The sequence below is a fragment of the Tamandua tetradactyla genome, chromosome 9, assembly GCF_023851605.1.
Source record: "Tamandua tetradactyla isolate mTamTet1 chromosome 9, mTamTet1.pri, whole genome shotgun sequence".
Classification (NCBI taxonomy): domain Eukaryota; kingdom Metazoa; phylum Chordata; class Mammalia; order Pilosa; family Myrmecophagidae; genus Tamandua; species Tamandua tetradactyla.
In genome coordinates this window covers 23,646,262-23,661,617 of record NC_135335.1, presented here as the reverse complement: position 1 = coordinate 23,661,617, position 15,356 = coordinate 23,646,262, and the positions used below count along the sequence as shown (strand labels likewise).

The 15,356-nt window shown below is 49.0% G+C and overlaps 1 pseudogene; it reads right to left on the bottom strand.

Annotated features, from left to right (window-relative positions):
* LOC143645625 (low-density lipoprotein receptor-related protein 5-like) overlaps positions 1-8,518 on the bottom strand; it is a 59,377-nt pseudogene extending 50,859 nt beyond the window's left edge.
* Positions 8,519-15,356: the final 6,838 nt, after the last annotated feature.

Genomic DNA, 15,356 nt, shown 5'->3' with positions numbered 1-15,356 from the left:
AGGGGATGGAGATTAAGCAAATAGCCACATGACCACCAGCAGTGTAAAATTATGATCCCATTACCTGTTACTAGTGCCTCCTTAAAGAATGCATTCTCACTGCTGGGCCTTATAAGAAAAGAAAATCTTTTTCTCGTGTTTAATTTACTTGGCAAATAGTGTGTCCCAGGCAGCATAAGGATAAGCAGGTCCATTCAGTCCAGCTCATGCTAAGTTGTGAAAAGCTCAAGCTGGATGCCAACCACAGGACAGCCCCTGGGCCAGAAACACCAGGAGAAGCTGTATCCTACCCACTCCGCAAAAAACTTATTTTCTATCTAGGCTAGGTTAGGGGGATATTTTGTTATGCAGCACTAACTGAATAATACACAAGGCCTGAACAGAGAAGCCCATGTCAGCACTTTGGTCCTGCCTCAGCAGCATCACCACCTTGGCACTGGGACAGGATGTATGGGTCATGTCTTCTGTCCTGCAGTTCGGGGACAGGGTCTGCCCTCCCGAGAGAATCATCAAGACCTAGCCCTGAGCCAGCAGGCAGTGCTTCATCAATGAATAAACGAATGCCTTGTCCATGGAGGGCACATTTCTATATCCAAAGGGCAACAAGGTCATGGGAGCCTTTGCATCCCAAATGAAGAGTAAGCTACACTGAACTGAAAGCCCTGAAAGCAATTACTCAATGAGGGAAAAATCCCTTATATTACTTCATTTATTCAACCCATCTATGGAGTCCCCTACAAGACTGGGGAACCCAGCGCTAAACGGCTGACCCAGCTCCCATCCACACATGCTGGGGGGTAAGAGCAGGGAGGGAGGTGGTCGTGCTGAAGCTAATGGTTAATAATGTCGTCAGGCTCCTGGCCCATGATCCCTTCCCTGCAATTCTGAAATACAGACAGCTCCGAAAACTGAAAAAGGTTTTGTCACTCATTTGATGGCAAAACCTGATCTGTGTGGGCGTGAGACCATTCAGTCTTTTCTACCCCACTTAGAATGTTCTGCATCTTGTCAGAAAAATATTTAGGGGCTCGACTGCGGCTCCTGTCCCAGGCCCTGCAAGAAGTGTGACAATAGATGTGTCACCCAACTGTCCACAGTTCTGAAAAATTCTGAACTGCAGAACCTATCATGCCCTAAGGGTTTCAGATAAGGTATGGTAGACCTGTTTTAAGAAGGAATGCCAATCTGAGACTCAGAGTTAGAGCACTGAAGCTATGAAAGTCAGCAGTGTCCCATACAGCAACTGTTTGAAAAGCTGAAAAAGTGATGAGACTTCGAGTAGAGACAAAAATGAAGCTGATCTGAACAGGACTAAGGTAAATCAGAATACAGCATAAAGGATATGGCCGATATCTTCAAACTGTAACTTTGGTGTGAGAATGAAGGAACACATGTTTATTTGGTACAAAATTTATATTTTGGGAAGTGCATTATCTAATTAATCTAGCATGGTCAGTTTATTTGAATCCCATAATTACATGGAATCTTGAATAGGGAAAAAGAAAAAGTATTTGCAAAGTCCACTTGGGGACCCATAAAGAATAGGTAAGGCCTACTTAAAATTAGGCCTAAGAGTCACCCCCAAGAGAGCCTCTTTCGTTTCTCAGATGTGGCCTCTCTCTCCAGCCAACACAACAAACTCACCACCCTCCCCCTGTCTGTGTGGGACATGACTCCCAGGGGTGTGGACCTTCCTGGCAACGTGGGACAGAAAATCCTAGAATGAGCTGAGACTCAGCATGAAGGGATTGAGAAAAATCCTAGAATGAGCTGAGACTCAGCATCAAGGGATTGAGAAAACCTTCTCGACCAAAAGGGGGAAAAGTGAAATGAGACAAAGTGTTAATGGCTGAGAGATTCCAGAGTCGAGAGGTTATCCTGGAGGTTATTCTTACAAATTAAGTAGATATCACCTTGTTAGTCAAGATGTAATAGAGAGACTGGAGGGAAATGCCTGAATATGTAGAGTTGTGTTCCAGTAGCCATGTTTCTTGAAGATGACTGTATAATGATGCAGCCTTCATAATGTGGGCTGTGTGATTGTGAAAACCTTGTGTCTGATGCTTCTTTTATCTATCTTGTCAACAGATGAGTAGAACATATGTGTGCTGGTTTGAAAGGATATATGCCTCCTAAGAAAGCCATGTATTAATATAAATCCCATTTCATAAAGGTAGAATAATCTCTATTCAATACTGTATGTTTGAAACTGTAATGAGATCATCTCCCTGGTTGATGTGATTTAGTTAAGAACGGTTGTTAAACCGGATTAGGGGATGACATGTCTCCACCCATTTGAGTGGATCTTGATTAGTTTCTGAAGTCCTATAAAAGAGGAAATATTTTGGAGATTCAGAGAGACTCAGAGAGAGTAACACTACAAAGCAGAGAGTTCACCAGTCAGCGACTTTTGGAGATGAAGAAGGAAGATGCCTCCCGGGGAGCTTCATGAAATAGGAAGCCAGGAGACAAAGCTAGCAGATGATGCTGTATTCACCATGTGCCCTTCCAGCCGAGAGAGAAGCCCTGACTGTGTTTGCCATGTGCCATCTCATTTGATAGAGAGACCCTGAACTTTATTGGCCTTCTTGAACCAAGGTATCTTTTCCCTGGATGCCTTTGATTGGACATTTCTATAGACTTGTTTTAATTGGGACATTTTCTCGGCCTTAGAACTGTAAACTAGCAACTCATTAAATTCCCCTTGTTAAAAGCCATTCAATTTCTGGTATATTGCATTCTGGCAGCTAGCAAACTAGAACAAAATGGACTGTTCTAACATATGGAACAGAGACCGCTAGTGAGAGGATGTGGATAAAACACCCAGTAAGTTCAAACCCCTGTTCCTCAATGTTCCTGCAGAGTGAACTAGAGCTGTGCCTTGGTGAGAATCCAGGGCATCTGTTTCCCTTATGTGAAATAAGGATAGAATAGTTCAGGGTTCCTGTGAAGGCAGATGAAAGCATGTACTACCTTCAGGTCAGCCTAGTGTTCCTGCCTGGTAAAAGTAGCCACAGTGAGGATTAGTAATAAAGGCATTTGTATTTATTATTCAAATTCATCAGCTGACTGGGTAACGAGCTTGAAATGAAATGAGCCTGACCTTCCCTAGAGGTCTGACTGTCTGTCCATGTTGCAAGTTTGTGGGGCCAGAATGGAGGAGAGGGTGGGTGTGAAGTTTCTCCAGAGGCCTTGTTTCTGGAGGGCCAGAGAGTTCTAGTTCCACAAGTGCTGCAGGGAAAGGAGGAGCAACTCAGCAAGTTGTTCCTTGGGGATGTCCCCAAGCTCATCAGGAGACAAGCATCCTCAGCAGTGCTAGCCTTGTCCGTCTGTGGAAACCTGGTTTTGGCTTCTTTCTGGAGCACTGTCTCACAAGATCTTGGGGATCTTGAAGGGGTTTCCCAGGAAGGCAGAATGTGGTTTTTTACAAAGACTGTGAGTGGGGGATTAGAAGGTGGAGGAGGATTGGGGGAGGGGCAGCAGTGCGGCTTGGGGCTTGCCTAGCCCGACCGCACTGGGGTCTTGTCCTCGGATGTGGTTCGGCTGGAGAGCGGCGTCAGCCGAGACCACGGGGCTCGAAGGTTTGGAGGGCGCACAAGCACAATAAACCGAGACTAAAGAATAATAGTAGTAATTTATTGCATAGGGCTCGCGGGACTTAGCTGGCTGGCAAGGCTTACAGGCTAAGACCCCGACAGGAGGAAACACAAAGAATATATAGGGTTGGTGAGGGGGAGTTAATTAGGGGTGAAGAAACTTTGATGGGCAGCTGGTATGGTGTCGTATAGGATGTGGATTGGTTAGGAGGTGTGTTGAATATTATAATGGGTGGTGAGGTGAGGAGAGTACATGGTCTAATGAAGAAGAGGTGAAAAGGTGGTGCGATATATGCTCAGGAGTTGCTAGGCAGGGGGTTAGAATAGCAAGGCTTGCAAGAACGAGAGATGTCTGGATATGTTAGGGCATGTTAAGGCAGATAAGAGGCAACAGTTACAAATATATGCAGCAATTCCTCCCTTGTATTTAATTAAAGAGCGGAGAGGAAGGGGCGTCATTGAAGGCTGGTTTGCAAGGTTTCTGAGGGGCTCACGCGGACTAACTAGTATTGCGCTAGCCACGCTCCCCAAGGGTGAGTAGTTTTTATTTTTAGAAGGAGGTAGAAGAGATGCATTTGGGTTTTAGCAGGGTGGCAGGCGGTCCACTAAGCTCCCGAGGGGTGGAATGCGGATTAACCGGTATTTGCACCCGCCATGCTCCCACAGGGTGATCAGTCCTGAGGGGGGGCAACACTAGCTAACCATACCTGTGCTTGCTGCCGATGACCCGCATCTGAAAAAGGATTTTGAAGTTCAAGAGCTGCCAGGGCAAGAAGTTTAGTTTGCTGTTTATGGCGAGAGAGCTGTTTGCATATATATTTGAATATAATAAGAATGATAATTAGGGCAAGCAATAGGATTCCATAGAAAATGAGATTTGAGGGTTGAAAGAATGAGGCGAATTTGTTTATTAGTTCAGTGAATATGGAGGCTGAAACTTTGGGAAGTATGGTATTTTGAAGATTTAGTATGTGTGTTTGTAGTTTGTGTGTTTGGTTCCAGTATGAGTCGTTGTATGCGGTGAAGATCCAGTCTCACAAGGAGAGACGGGGCATGGAATGGTTAACCGGGACAGGAGTAACACAGAGCTTAGTGAAGGGGTATCGCCCATCACAAGCGGAGGAGGCAAGTTCATAAAGGGCTTCTATGTCTAGAGCAATTAAGTCTATTTGCTGTTGTAAGTTGAACACAGCGCTATGCATTAGATGGTTGATATTTTCTTGCGTCCCAACAGCTTGGGCGGCCGTTTGGGACACGTTGAGGAGGGTTTCAGCAGTGGTAGAGGTTTGAGTGAGGGCTATGGCGGCAACAGTACTGGCTGCTACAGCGGCGACGATGGCGGCGGCGATGGCGGCGGAGATACTGAAGTCTCGTTTTGTATGCTTTAAGTCGGGTAAGCTGTCCGTGCCTAGAATGTAAGGGAGTTGGGGGGCCATCCAGGTGGTGGCGTTGACCGGAATCCAGAGTAACCTAGGCTGCAAGACGATAAAGGCATAAGGGTAAGAAGTGTTCCAATAGTTAGCCAGTATGCATTTTGATGAGGGGGGGCTTCAGGGCACAGAAAGAAAAAGAAGGGGGGGCTTACGAAAGTATAGGTGGTAATGTTGATGCAGCTTGTATAGTTAGGCTCACACCGGTGTGTTGTATCATATATGGTGGTTCCGTTGCAGAGCTGACAGTTTTGGACACAAGTGAGGGGGCGGAGGTCGAGGCATGCATATTTGCCACAAGCATAATGGGAGGAAAAAACGGGTACACCGTATACGGGGTCTGAGGAAACGTCTCTGGAGTTAGTAGGGAGAGGAAACGGGACGCTGATATTGGTTTTAACAGTGATAAAGTTGATATTAGGGGCAGCCATGGGTAGGTTTGGGGAGTAAAGTGCATAGGAGGGTGTGACCATAAGTGGTTCAGGGCGATGGCACTCAAGCCAGGTAAATTTGTTGATTGGCAGAGAGCGCGGAGGATGCATTTTGTTTGAATGTGGGCTAGAACAAGGCCGACCCGGAGGAGTTGTGTGGGTGGAGGTGACATTTGCCTGAGGTTTAGGGGGAATTGGCCACCATGCAGAGCGTAGAAAGTATGCAGACATTTGTTTCGGGTTGGGGAGTGCGTTTTTTATGAATTTTTCTATGAAGTTTTCATTAGAAAAGGCTTGTACGAAGAGTTCCGACCCGTTATTACAAAGTAGGGGGAAGCAGTTTGGGAAGGTTGGAGGGCAAATAGAATTTGATTTGCAGGGAAATTGGCCTGGATTAGATGTTTTGTTGCTAATAAAAAGGAATGCTGAGCGGGGCGGATTAACGGAGATGTTGAGTGGACTTTCACTTTTTATGTGACGAGGGTTACAGGGGAGCTGGAGATTACATGAGAAGTGCTGCAGTTGAGGAAAAAAGGGCTGTCGGGTGTGAGGAACAGGACTCCGGGGGGGTGCTGAATGGCTGCCCAGAGTTCCCTGGGTGTTGTTGCGGATGCTGTGGGAAGAAGCGTGAGCATTATTAGAAGGATTTGCTTTAAGCTAGAAGGGGGGTTACCACACTGTTTTCGAGCTTCATCATAGAGATGAAGAAGTTGTCATTTCATTTCCTTATTTGGGTTGTGGCAGAGAGGCTCTGTAGATTTTTAGATCTGCATGGGTTAGCTGCCAAACCAGGCACCGAGCATGTCGGCGTACGCGCCTGATTTTGGCAGCTGTTGGGGGTTGCTGGGGTGATGATTGGGGTTCCTCAAGGTGGAGGCGGTCCAGCCTCTTTTTCAGTTGTCTCAGTCTGCGTCTGTGGCGTCTGCTCGGTCGCCGTGGCCGGACGGATGTTTCTTCCGGGGATCCAGATTGGCTGGGATTCATTTTCTGGAAAGACACAAGCAAAACCGCGCCCCTGGGCAAGGAGAGGGGCGGGTCCTTGCCACGTATTGGTGGCTGGATCACGCCAGTGAACTGAAGGGACTAGGGAAGGCCTGTATGAAGGTCCCCAGTGTTTATGTAGGGGAGATAGCCCTTGTTTATCGAATGTAAGCAAGTTAAGGTGTATGAGGGCAGCTGTGACAAGGTCACTTGGTGAGGCCTGGGGAAGATTATTCTTCTCCTTTTCTATTTGGATTTTTAGCCTGCGATTTAAAGATTCTACCATAGCCTGCCCCTGTGGGTTATAAGGGATTCCAAAGTGGTGGGTGATGTTATATAAGCGCAGGAAGGCTGTGAAGGAGGCGCTGCGGTAGGCAGGGCCATTGTCTGTTTTTAGGTCCCAGGGAATGCCCATAAAGAGAATTCCTTGGCGAAGTGCCTTGATGCAATGTTTGGCAGTTTCGCCCAGTAGGGGGACTGCATGGCACATGCTTGAATAAGTGTCTATAATGACATGTAGATATTTAAGACGCCCGAAGGAAGAGACGTGGGTAACATCCATTTGCCACCTGGCATTTGGCTTAAGGCCACGGGGATTGACTCCTTGCAGTTGTAGAGGCCCAAGTGGCACAAAGGGCGCGCAAGTGGCGCAGCTGCGAACTATGTGTTTGCAGGTTTCCTTGGGCAGACCGCAAAGATGATGTAGGGAGTTGGCTGAAAAGTGAAACCTGGAGTGGAGTTGTTTGGCTGTATTAATGGAGTCACCGAGTGTGTTGGCAGCTGAGACAGAGACTGCTCTATCAGCTGCTTCATTGCCGGCCGCAAGCAGTCCGGGGAGGCCGGAATGGCTGCGGATGTGAGCGATGAACCAGGGGGCCTGTCTTTTTTCAAGCTGATTTTTTAGTGAGACTAAGGCTCTATCTATGGCCTTGGAAGCATCTGGAAAGAAGGTAGCTAGCGCCAACACTTTACAGACTTGGTAGGTGTATAAACTGTCCGTGAAGATGTTGAGTGGCGTGCTAGGAAACTTTCTGAAGGCTTCTTCTACTGCGAGAAGTTCGCCAACCTGCACAGAGTATTGATGGAACTGGGTAAAACAAAGGGGGTCCTTTTGTTCTGGTAGGTACACCACAAGGGCGAACTTGGTTTTTAACGCATCTGTAAAGACGGTGGTTTCATTTGGGATAGGGGAAGAAGATGGGAATGGGAAATAAGGACATTTGGGCGGCAGTGGGAAGTGAAGCACCGTCTGAAATATTTTGTGTGATGGGTAATGGTTGTCAAAATTACCAGTAAAGCCCTCCATTAGAAGTTGCATGTCTACATTACTTTGGATGAGCCATGTAGTCTGTTTCTCATCAAAAGGCCAGATTATGGTGTCGGGAGGATGCCCAAAGAGGTGTATAGCTGTTTTGACTAAGTCGAGGGCAAGGCACACCCACATTTTTGTTAGGGGGCAGATTTTTCTGAGTTTACTTTTGGCAGGGTGGACCCATAGTAGGGGGCCTTCCTGCCAGAGTACCCCTGTGGGGGTATAATATGTATTTAGGACTAGCCCCTGAAGGGGGAGCTCCGGTTTAAACCAATCGAGCTGGCTTTTGGAGAAATATTCGTTGAACGTTTGGAGAGCCAGTTTTGCCCAAAAGTCTAACTTAATGGGCTGTGTGATAGCTTTGGATGTTTGCTCTCCAGTTTTTAGGAGTTTGAATAGTGGCTGAAGCTCCGCTGTGGTTATTGGCAGGGCTGAGCGCACCCAGTTTATTTGCCCGCACAGTTGCTGCAGTCCATGTAAGGTTAGTTTGTTGGGGATAGTGAACTGAAATTTTGTAGGGGTTACCTTTTGGTCTATAGTGAACCCCAGGAAGGTATATGGTGCACAGAGTTGGATTTTGTCTGGCTGAACTTTAAGCCCTAGACCTTGTAAGTTGACTTGTAACTGTGAAACAAGTTCCTTGAGCTGCTCGGAGTCCTCGGTTGCTACGAGAATGTCATCCATATAATGAATGATGAGGGCCTGGTCGCGCAGTGGAGACACTGCGGAGTCGACATAGGCCTGGCAGATAGCTGGACTATTACGCATGCCTTGGGGGAGCACTTTCCACTGATAACGCTGCGCTGCCCCTGCGTGGTTGGTGACTGGAACCGTAAAGGCAAATTTTGGCTTGTCAGAGTCATGTAATGGAATTGAGAAAAAACAATCTTTGATGTCTATTGTGGCCACGTGAAGATGTGCTGGGATGGCTACCGGGTGTGGCAGCCCAGGCTGTGGAGAGTCCATGGGGAGTATGTGTTTATTAATCTCCCGGAGGTCATGAAGGAGTCTGAATTTGTTTGCGGCCTTTTTGTGAATAACAAAAACAGGCGAATTGTAGGGGCTGGTGGAAGGTTCGATATGCCCCGCTTCTAGTTGCTCTAGGACGAGGGTTTTGAGTATATTTAATTTATGGGAAGGTAAAGGCCACTGCTCCACCCAAATAGGCTCCTCTGTATCCCATTGAAGAAGAGTGGGTGCTGGAGGTGTTATGCGAGCAGTGGCGCAAATTATTGGGGGGGCTGTGTGGTAATACTGGCCCCCGTAGCTGTGGGAATGGCTCGTCCCCAGAGGGCTTGGCCAATGGTGGTTAGGAAGCATTCTTGGGGGGGCTGCGTGGTAATATATGCCCCCGAGGCTGCTAGAATGTCTTGCCCCCATAAGATTTGGTCAATGGTGTTTAGAAAGAGCGGCCGGAAGGTACCGGAGTGACCTTCATTATCTTCCCATTTAATGGGAGAGGCGGCGCGCAGGGAGGAAGCAGAGCCCGTGGCTCCGATAACGGAGGGTCCCTCCTCTGTTTTCCATTGGGCTATAAGGCGGGTAGGCAGACATGAGATTTCTGCCCCAGAATCAATGGTGCCTGTGTACCAGCGACTGTTTATTTTAATTTCGCGGGTGGGCTTGTTGGGGGTTATAGGGATTGACCACATTATGGTTTGGGGCCGGTCTTGGCCCGGGTCTGTGTCTCTTGGGGGCGGGGCTGAGACATGCCCCCTTTCAAGTTTAAAGGCTGCGCTCTGTTATTAGCGTGGCAGTCTCGAGCCCAGTGATAGCCCTTGTTGCAGTGAGGGCAGGGCGTAGGGGGCTTGCGCTGCTGCCACTGTGGCTTGGTAGGCGGCGGGCTAGGGGTGGTACAGTTTTTTGCAAAATGCCCCGTTTTTCCGCACCTGAAGCAGCCAGACGTTAGGGCCATGGCAGTGGCAATGGCCTGAGCTAACGAGGCCGCACTAGAGTCTATATTACTGCAAGCGAGCACCCAGTCATGCATGGCCTTTTCTTTGATGGGCAGTATGGCCTGTTTGCAGGCCGGACTTGCTCCTTCAAAAATAAGCTCTTTGGCAAGGGCGGTTTGTGCTTGTTCACCCAGAACTTTGCGTTCACATGTCTCAGTAACCCGTGAGATGAAGGAGGCAAAGTCTTCGTCCTTGCCTTGTGTAAGTTTAGTGAATTTTTCGGGCTTAGCTGCGGAACAGGAGCAGAAGGCCCACATGGCGACTTCCCTCAGTTGTATCCAGAATCCATTTGGGGCTTGCAGGTATACTGCAGGATTAACATAGGGGCCCATCCCTAAGAAAGCTTCGAGAGGCACACCGAGACCCGGGGGCTCAAACTGGTGCATGAGTGTGATTTGCTTTTCCGCCTCAGCATTAAAGTGGGCCCTCCAGTCAACGTACTGGCCAGGTGTAAGAATAGCCCGTGCTAAGGAGGTCCAATCATGGGGAGTACACAGGTTTGTTGAGATTTCTTCAAGGAGGTGGGTTGCATACGGACTGGCAAATCCATCCTCCTTTACCGCTTTGTGCAGCCGCTTGGTGTCCTCTGGTTCCAAGGGGTACCAGGGGAGCGGGCGCTGCGGTGTAGGGGCAACATTCATAGGGAAGCAAGCGACCGGCGGCGGCAAAATAGGTTGAGGGGCAGCCGGGCCGTTAGATGCGCCAGCATTGAGCGGCCATAATGACGCTGCCGATTGAGGGGCGGAGGCGCAAAATAATGGGCCTGGAGAGTTGTCCGGTGCAAAAGATGGTGGCCAGGAAGGCACCACCGGCAAGGAGGCCGGAGCACAAGATGGCAGACAGGGTGGGGCTAGAGCACAAGATGGCGGACAAGGCTCCTCCCTCTGTGGAGGGGGGGCAGCCAGGAGGCACCTCTCCTTTTTGGTTGAAGGAGAAGGAGGAAGTGACTCGCCGGATGGCGCGAAACCTCCATCTTTAGGAAGGGCAGGATACACGAAACCGCCATCCTTAGGAAGGGCGGGATGCGCGAAACCGCCATCTTTAGGAAGGGCGGGATATAGGCACTTCCGGTTTTCTTTGTCTTTGCTCGAACAAGAAGGAGGAAGTTCGCCATATTGGTCTGTCGCCAGATTGTTAAGTTTAGGAGGACAGAGCTCGAGCTCGTTATTCAGCTGCTCAAATAAGGATTCAGAGTCTGGGTCGGAGTTATTATGAGACTCCTCTGAATTAGCAGAATTTGTTGCCGATAAGGCTTCCTGGGGGGCACTATCGGATGGTGGCCGTGAGCCGTGTAGGCAAGAACGGATGGTAATAAGCGTGGGCAGGAGCCCGGGGGGGAAACGTTTGTTTTCATGCTCCATTTTTTGGGTGACCCATTCGATAAGTTGGTCATAGGTAGCCGGGTCCCACAAGTGGCAAGTGACAAGCCATGGGTTGAACGGGAGCAGGAGGTCCCAATAAACTTGGAGCTGGCGAACTGAAACCTTGCATTTATGAGTGTCTAACAGGGCTGCCAGCGCACGGACCTGCGGCGCTTGGCGTATTGAAATGCGATTGCCCATGATAAGAGGTAAGTTGTAGCAGTGAGCCGGAGGAGGATGGGGGCTGAGTTCTACCGATTAAGGGAGAAAAAGTAGCAGGGTAATACACCCTACAGTGCAGAGAAACGTTATGGCAAGCAAAAGTCTTTTTACTAAATTCCAATCTTTAGGGGCGATTTGTGCTAATATTGCTGCCCACACTAACGCTAAGAGAGATATTAACAAGAGCTAATAATTCATTTATACTAGTGAAAGGTTGGAGGGGCTCTCAGCCGGAGAGAGCGGGGGCCCTTACCTTGTCAAGCGGCGGCTGGAGAGGGGGAGACGAAGAGAGGTCCCTGTTTGGGCGCCAATTGCGGCTTGGGGCTTGCCTAGCCCGACCGCACTGGGGTCTCGTCCTCGGATGTGGTTCGGCTGGAGAGCGGCGTCAGCCGAGACCACAGGGCTCGAAGGTTTGGAGGGCACATGAGCACAATAAACCGAGACTAAAGAATAATAGTAGTAATTTATTGCATAGGGCTTGCGGGACTTAGCTGGCTGGCAAGGCTTACAGGCTAAGACCCCGACAGGAGGAAACACAAAGAATATATAGGGTTGGTGAGGGGGAGTTAATTAGGGGTGAAGAAACTTTGATGGGCAGCTGGTATGGTGTCGTATAGGATGTGGATTGGTTAGGAGGTGTGTTGAATATTATAATGGGTGGTGAGGTGAGGAGTGTACATGGTCTAATGAAGAAGAGGTGAAAAGGTGGTGCGATATATGCTCAGGAGTTGCTAGGCAGGGGGTTAGAATAGCAAGGCTTGCAAGAACGAGAGATGTCTGGATATGTTAGGGCATGTTAAGGCAGATAAGAGGCAACAGTTACAAATATATGCAGCACAGCAGGAGTTGAAGATTCTTGCTAAGGAGAAGGCATCTCTTTGTCCTTCCAGGAACAAGACCTTTGCTGAATTTTTCACCTGTGCCCCCACCTCTATTCTGACCCCCAACTTCCAACACAGCAAGACATCCAGAGAGCCAAGTAAGGCCAGGCATCTTCATTTCCAGCTGGTATCCCAGTCAACTCATGAGACAATTGAATAAATACAGGAGCTATAGGTATAAATTTTCCTCATACTGGCTATTCTTACTGAGAAGGAGCCCCATGCTGACATGAAGGGAGCCCATGATTTTCTCTGCTTTCACAGTACCCCTAAGCTATAATACCCCTCATTTTACAGAAGGGGAACAAGGGCCATGGAGGGTTATCAGGCTGTAGCCAAGGTCATTCTGCAGGAAGGCGAATGTGAATATGGAAGAGTAGGGGGGTTGAACTTACTTGATTTTTGTCTGCATCCTCTTGCCACAGCATCCCGCTCCACAGGTGCTGCAGAGAAAAGATGGAGGGTCACTCACTCACCAAGGTGCCCACAGCCCAACAGGAGAGAAACATGTATACCAGAGTTGGCATGCTCTATATGTGGAAGCCCAGTTTCTGGTTCCCTCTGCAGCTATTTCCCACCTCACCTTGGGACTGTCGAATAGGGCAGCCCATGGAACCAGAAAGAGGTTTGATTTCCTAGACTCAGTTGGGGGATGGACTGGTAGGTGGGGGGGTTGGGTGAGGGTTGGGGGTGGAAGAATATTGTTAAAAGGGGTGAGGAAGTGCAGGATTTGGCCTAGCCTGGAGTGGGAGAAGTGTCCTGCCTGGGGTCAGGGAGGGGATTGTGACTGGTGGGAGGGATGGGTCTAGGTGGGGGATTTTATGCTCCCCTCACTACCAAAACCAATAACTCACAGAGCTATGCATGGGGACAGGGAGGGGAGTGAGAGGACAACACCTGGGCCCATCCCTGTGGCCTACTCTTCTGATGGTCACTGTCCCCCTGCAGATTTGGGGCATACTGTCTGATGATTTCAGGGGTGCTGAGCTCAGCAGGCAAGGGAGAGGGTGGTTCCTGGGGCCCTGCTGCCTCCTTTCCTTGGGAGGGGACACATAACCTCGGCCTCCTGGGATGCCCGCTACTTGCTGGTGTGCTCACGACCCCATTTCTGTCACCTCCAAAGTGGTAGTCCCCCACTCCCCCAGCCACATTGTCCTTCAGTTCACTTCTTTCCAGAATATTCTCTCCTCTGCCAACCCCAGGCCTTCTATTCTTCTGAGTCTTCCACTGATGCCAACACTTCCTTTTCCTGCTTCTCCTCAGTGTGTTAGTTAGATTCAGTTGTCAACTTGGCCAGGTGAGCATACCTAGTCTTGTTGCTGCAGATATAAGCCAATGGTACTGCTGCCAATTACATCTGCAGTCAACTAGGAGGCATGTCTGCTGCAATGAGTGAAGTTTGACTTAATTGGCTGGTGCTTAAATGAGAGAGCACAAGGTAGCAAAGCCTAAGCAGCTCGGCATTCCTCATCTCAGCACTTGCAGCTCGGCCCAGGCCTTTGGAGATGCAGAAAGTCACCCTGGGGAAAGTTGTTGGAACCCAGGGGCCTGGAGAGAAGACCAGCAGAGACCATCCTGTGCCTTCCACGTAAGAAAGAACCTCAGTGGAAAGTTAGCTGCCTTTCCTCTGAAGAACCAACAAAATAACTCCCCTTTTATTAAAAGCCAATCCATCTCTAGTGTGTTGCATTCCGGCAGCTAGCAAACTAGAACACTCAGCCCTGGCCATACCAATGATTACCTCAGATTTCCCTTAATGTCCATTCTGCTTATCAAGAGCTCTCATTATACAGCCTCCCACCTGGTATAGAAAGCTGAGAACTACAACCTACGCAGGCCATGTAGGCCTGGGATGAATGACACACATGAGGTTACACAGTCTCTAGAACACAATCCAGTCTAAACACAATCTCTAGAACACAGGCCCCCCTGGACCCAGTCTCTAGGACATACATCCTTGTGGATGCACATTCTAGGACACACCTCATTCTGGACACAGTCTCTAGGAAATATGCCTTCCAGAACACTGTCTTTAGGACAAAGATGCTGCCTGGACATAGCTCTAGGACACAGATCCTTCATGGGTACAGTCTCTAGGACAAAATTCTGGCTTGGATACAAACTCTAGGACATGCTTCCTGCCTGGACATAGTCCCCAGGATACATGTCCTGCCTGGACAGTCTCTAGGACATATGTTTCCTGGAAAGAGTCTCCAGGACACTAGTTCTGCCTGGACCCAGACCCTAGGACACATGCCCTCCTGGACACTGTTACTAGGACAAATGTCCACATGGACACGGATTCTAGTATGAATATCCTCCTAGACCCATTCTACATAAGACATGTCCTTCTGGACACAGTCTCTAAGACATATTCTCCTGGACGCAGTCTCTAGGACAAATGTCCTGCCTGGACACAGACTCTAAGATACATGTCCTGCCTAGACACAGTTGCTACAACATATACCCTCCTGACACAGTTTCTAGGATGCACACCCACATGGATGCAGTCTCAAGGACACACGTCCTAAACACAGACTCGAGGACACACACCCCCCTAGACAGACTCTAGGACACATCTCCTCCTGGACCCACACTTGAGGACACACGTGCTCCTGAACACACAGTGTCTAGAAAACATACCCTCCAGGACACAGATTCTAGGATACATGTCCTGCCTGGATGCAGCTAAAGGACACATATCTTCCCTGAATCAAGACTCTATGACACAAGCCCACTGAGAACAGTCTCTAGGATGCACATCCTGCCTGGAAGAGTCTCTAGAACACCTGTACTCCTGGGCACAGATCCTAGACATTTCCTCTTAGACACGTTCTCTAGGACACACTTGCTGCCTGGACACCATCTCAGGACACACATCCTCCTGGACACAGTCTCTAGGGCACAAGTCTTCCTAGAAACAGTCTCTGTGACACATGACCTGCCTGGACATACCCTCTACTATACACATCCCACCTGGACACAGTCTTTTAGACACATGTCCTCCTGGGCAAAGTCTCAGGACACATATCATCCAGGAAAACATCTCTAGAATGCATATCTTGCCTGGACTCAGCCTCTACAATATATATTTTGCCTCAACACAGTCTCTACGAAGAAGGTCCTGCTTAGCACAGGGTTTAGGACACACGTCCTCCCCAGACACAATCGTTAGGACACAGGCCCT